This window comes from Cryptomeria japonica, unplaced genomic scaffold (assembly GCF_030272615.1).
Source record: "Cryptomeria japonica unplaced genomic scaffold, Sugi_1.0 HiC_scaffold_135, whole genome shotgun sequence".
NCBI lineage: Eukaryota > Viridiplantae > Streptophyta > Pinopsida > Cupressales > Cupressaceae > Cryptomeria > Cryptomeria japonica.
This window is the reverse complement of record NW_026728957.1, coordinates 282,545-288,560: the sequence shown is the minus strand read 5'-3', so window position 1 is coordinate 288,560 and position 6,016 is coordinate 282,545.

Here is a 6,016-nt window from a genome sequence, read left to right as displayed (position 1 = left end):
TAATGCTTAGATTTTACTCTATCTCATTTATTTTTATAATATTTAAATTTTTTAATTTTATGGAATCAAAATTAATGAGGATTAAAATTAAGATGAGGCATAATTAGGTAGAATAAAGATTAAGAGCAAAGTTGAAAATAGTTCAAATATATTTATAATCTTTTTAGATAATTATAATAAAATATTATATTTAAGAATAAATTTATTGTTATAATTATAGTTAGAGAGATTAAGTTGGAATCATAATTATTTTATATTTTTAATTAAGATATGATTATAAAAATAATTAATTAGAAAGCATTAAATTAATTTAAGAGCTATTTATTTTTTTATAACTAAAATTATATAATCTTATTTTAACTATATAAAGATTCAATTTAGGATTGAAAATATATAAAATACAATACATATAATATTTATTTCTAATCAAAATTTAAAAAAACTATCAACTAGCTTTAAATATTTCAATTAATCATAATATAACTTGAATTTTAATTAATATTTACTTTAAGTATAAAAACGTTGGATCCTAAAAGGTGAGTGAGTAATGAACCAATCTGTCCTTTGGTTTATGAGAAGCCTCTTATTTCTCAAAATATTGGTCAGTGGGAGGGCAATGAGGTATTTAAAGTGACATTTTTAGAGGAGCGAGTTTCAAGATATCTCTCATAGCTTCAAAGCAGGGCTCTTATTGGTAAGATCTGGAATTTCTCTCCAAATAATAATAAGCTTTCAAATTGGGGTTAATGATATTTTTTATAACGATAATGGTAATGGATTTTTTATTATGATATTTTCTATTAAGTCTGATCAAGATTGTACTCATAGATGCAAATCTTGGTTTTTTGAGGGTCTTGGCTTGTTTACTCAATCATGGGTACCTAATTTTAACCCCCATTTAACCATAATAAATTTTTCCCTCTTCTGGGTATTTTGGCACTCTCTCCCATTGGAATATTGAGATTTGGACATCATTCAAACATTAGGAAATCAGATGGGAATTTTTCTGAGATGCGATCTCCATCTGTTAGAACACGCAAATATTCTACTCTTGTTTTGTCTTCTTCTTGATCTATATAAAATTCTTTTCAATCTATTGTTATTAAATCTAAATATGATTGTTGGGTTCAACAAATTGTGATAGAAATAAGTTAACTATAGTGGATGAGCATATGGATAATCTGGGTCATTTCACCTCAGCCTATCATGCCACCCACAATGAAGAAATAAGGATGTTTAACGATTCATTCTATAACTCTAATCTATGTTCATTTGCATCAAATTTAGCCTGTTTCTCTATAATGAAATACATAAATATGTCTCTTGTAATGTTTGAAGAAGCTCCTTCTTAGAGGCCAACCAAGAATTCTCAATTGGTAGTCTTCACAGTGTCCTTTTTCGATTCCCCTTCCCTCAAATCTGATCTCAGAAGGTTTCTTTCAAGCCAAAGCCTTCTTCTAGGGTCTTCAATTCAAGTAACTGTTCCAAATTTTTCTTGTAACCAAGCTGTTACTTTGACCTAATCTCAGTCATGCTTCTGAGATAGAGTTCTCAGCAAGGATGGCTTTCCCCCATATTGTTTTGATTAATAAAGGTGGGATAGGCCTGTACCAATGCCTAACCACAAAGCGACACCAAGAGTGGATGAAGGATGCACAACCAACCAAAAAAAACACTACCAAACACAACAAAAAACCTAGTAGGGAGAACAGACAACCAACACCTAAACTAAAAAACCAACATGTAGAAGAAAAAAATTAAAAAAATGTAGGTCCACCAAAACACAAAACATCTCTCTCGCACAGGCACCAAGTGATGGCCTACTACTTGGGGGTATCCTTGTCCTGCCAATCTTGACACAAACTAAGCACTTTGTCTGAAAAAATAAATTTTCACTTGAACTAATCCCAGAACCATTTAGGAGAGCAACGCAGAGTCACGGCTAGCCTTAATCATCAATGCAATGGGGCCGGATCCCATGGGAAAGGAATCCATGTGCCATCACTCTTTCACCCTTGTCATTTCTATCTCATCATGGATAGCCTATAGGGAGGCATTGTCCTTGCTAGCCACATCTCTGCAAGCATAGTTGACCTCCTCAAATTTGTTTTTAAGGCCCCCCTAGGTTTTGTTGACCTCTTCAAGCTCATGCTTGCTACCCGGATTCTTTATCGTAGAGTCCGTGTCAGTAAAATTTCCACCCACCATTTCCCACTACCCCATAATGCCCATAAGATCATTACCAATTTTCCAAACTCTATCCCCATCCAACTCATCAACCCATGTGTTGTCCCTAGCGTCAACCTTGGCTGTCGCCTCAAGCCCATTGTTCTTATTCATGGCCACATTCATTTGCACGAAGAGACATTCAATCAACTCTTCCTAAATTTGAGCGTCCTCATGCAGGTGCTTCACAATTTTTTCTACAGTTGAAGTGGTGCTCTTAAGGTTGGAATTACTAAGGAAGGTTTAAGGGGGAGGACTAGGGTTTCCTTCAATATTAGCAAGGGACGAATCTGCCCTTAAGCTATCCGAGGAGCCTAAATCCTCCGAGGATAGAGACTTAAAGCAAGAATGAACAATCCCATTAACCACATCTCGTTGTATCTGAAACTGGACACCCACATCTTGGTAGTAACAATGCCCCTAAATTTGGAAGTAACAATGCCCCTAAATTTGGATATTATAGCAGGGTTTTTACTATTGGGAAACTTAGAACTAGAGTGAGGCATAATCTACTCTACAAAATTAGAGGGGGTAACAATAAGGTAAATATCCAGATTCGGATCAGAGGTAGACCCGGCCGCAATGGAAGGGACCCCAATAGAGGGGGATAAAGGCAAGTAGAAACTATACACTCTCCATATACAACCGTCATGGAGAGGGGGTTTGCCCTTTTTCATGGATTTACAAATAGATTGAGAAAAATAGGACATAACCCAGAAGGGGAAATTCATTCATACCCAATACTAGAGATGATAGCATCAAAAAAGTCTACATATGGAAGCTTCTTTTCTTACCGTCCAAGGTGAAGTAATTCATTACCATCAAAGCCACATCCTTCCTAATGTAGAGGAGATCGTCCCTGTTGTAGCCACTTTGTTGCTTGGAAACTCCCTCTCTTCGTTCAAAAAGCTAATCAAAGTCATTCTCATAATTCCCTTTGGGATTCTTTGGGAAGGACACATCGTCAAGGTCCAACCTTGTCACCTTCCTAGAAGTCCTTGTCAAAACCACAAAAGTAACACTGCCATTGTTCACGTTTCTATTGTCCCAAGCATTAACAAAATTAGGAGAGAGCTTAGACTCATGGCTAGTCATCCATTCAACATAGTTATATAGGTTCCTTTTAATCACCCTATCCCACGCCTCCTCATTATTTTTGAATTTGGAGCAATTGTCAGGTTCAGTCTAAATCAAATAGCCACCCATAGTTGTAAGATATAAAACCAAGTTGAGGAACTGGCAAGCTTGGGGAATATAGTGGTAGGTAGTACCATCAATGATTTTTAAATCTCACCAACTTAACCAACAAGGAAAGGAAATGGCAAGGTGGAAAAGTTCAAAAAATCCAACTTTGAGATTATGCATCATTAATTGATGAGTCCTTCAAGATCATGGCACGAGCCTCCACCGGTATTTCGTGCAAGTGGATGCATATTTTAAAATTATTAACATGCGCGCCCATCCCCTACAACTTATCTTCCACACAGTTGCCTTCCCATCTCATGTCACAAAACCTGACGTCTCCCAGAAAGGGAAGGAGCTCGTGACACTTGGCAATGAGAGAATTAATTTTCCAATCCGGTTTTGTTTCCTTTCTAAGCATCGTGATGGTATTTCTTAAGTCAACTTCAATAATGGCACACTTAAGTCCCTTTTTCCTGGCCATGATCAACCCATAATAAACAACTGCCACTTTAGCCATATTGTTGCAACTCAATTTTTGAAGTGTTTGTGGAATTGTAGATCCCTAAATGTGGTTTGTTATTATGGTAAATTCCTATATCTCTTTTTTACGAAAAAACCAATGAAACGTGAGTCATGTGAGACACAAACAACACTTTATCACGAAAACGTAAAGTATTAAAATTTGGGGTTATTAAAAAATAATTATTTGGCAGCATTTAAAACATATATAGAAGGCCCAAACCTATACGAGTGAGATACACAAATGGCCATAAACATATATAATTTCAAGAAAAGCGCAAGCTAAGAGTGTCAAATTAAAATAGATTTTTTAATATCTCTTGCTTCCCAAAAACCAACGAAATCTAAGCCATGTGAGACCAAAAAAATGCTTTTTCATGAAAATATGAAGTATTAAAAATTGAGGTTATTCTCCCCAACCTGATCGACGAGAGACTTGTCCCTAGAAAGTTTTGTTCATCAAATCTGAGAAGACACGGACCCATCAGTATCTTTACTGAGTAAGCTTTTCTTTTGAGAAGGTGATTAATGACATAAAAGACATCTGAGATCTTATCCGCCGCAACTGGGGATATTATTTATGAAGAAAAACCTAATTCTCCTTCAAAATATTTATGATTACCATTTTCCAAATTAATTTTCATGGTGTCAACAACTTTGTGTGAAGGTTAAGGCAATGCATTTAACATTTATTCCTTAAAACTACAACAATGAGTGCCACCAGGTGATAAGTGCTCCCAACAGAAAGGTGGATGCCATCTACAATCCTCCTATATGAACATTTTTGACATCATCTATGAAAGCACGGGATAATGGAATGAAGAGCAAAATCCAACAAATCTGCAAAAACAAGAAAGCTAGATAATAATTAATTTGACATGTCCCGAGCCAAAGCCAAAGCTAGGTCGATTTCCTCATTAGCTTCAATATGATTGAACAAAATATAACCTTCAAGAAGTCTACAACCCTTATTCACCAAGGCATCTACCGCGGTTTTGACTTCTCTAAAATAATGTGATATAGTTTATGCTTCAAACACTAGTAATAAACTCCAAGACTCGTACTTAATACACCTAATTTTCCAGCTTGGAGCGTCTAGCTTTTTAAGTGCAAAGATCATATACATAAAGTCCCCCTCTATGTTAAGATTCCTAACTCTGTATTTGATTGCCAATCTTCTCCCAAACACTAAAGCAAGAGCCTTTGCCCCGTTGTTAACATTATTTTGGGTTTCTTAAATGTGTAGAAAATTTGTATCTCTTAAGCTACCTCGGAAGTCAATTCTAATAGGGGGTAAATTGAGAAAATTAAGGTTGTTAGGCAATTTTTGATATCCCAACCAATGTGCCTTTGGTTGCATTTAGGACACTTGAGGTAAAGGTTAAAAGGGGTGTTTTAATTTTTTGGAGGGGTCGGATGGATGGTTTGTTACAAAGTGAAGGAAGAAAGAAGGATAAAAAGAGGGTTGCATGCCTTTTTTATAGCTACGCAGCACACTCTTAGAGGTAAACCCTATTAATTTTATTTTGTTGATCTTCAATTTGTTAGTTCTATTAACAATCGTGTGGCTATTCAAAATTAATCTAAATACAAGTACTTAATTCTACAATGTTCCAACAACTAAATGTATATTCAAATTCGATGAACATCATATATATATATATAGAGAGAGAGAGAGAGTTGGATCAAAATTTCATGATAGTTTACTAGTGTATACATATAGAGAACTTCTTGTAAATAAAAATTTTCTTGTATTACTATATTGTGAAATTAGGAGAAGCTACAAAATAATTTCATTTATCCTAAAGACTAAAATAGGCATCATTAATCATGTTTATATCAATTTACTCGACTTCAAATGCTAAAGACTAAAATATATAGTGCGCATGATTCATCTTAATAGGAATACATGGCATCAAGGTAATTTTTAAGGAAACCCGTAACTGTCCCACTTTATACGTCAAATAAAATTGAAACACGACACATCGTGTAATTCGGCAAAATATTTTTTACCAGATAGCCGACGGCTAGGAAACGAAAAAGACCCGAGAACAGTGTAATGTCACATTAAACATACTTTAATTTA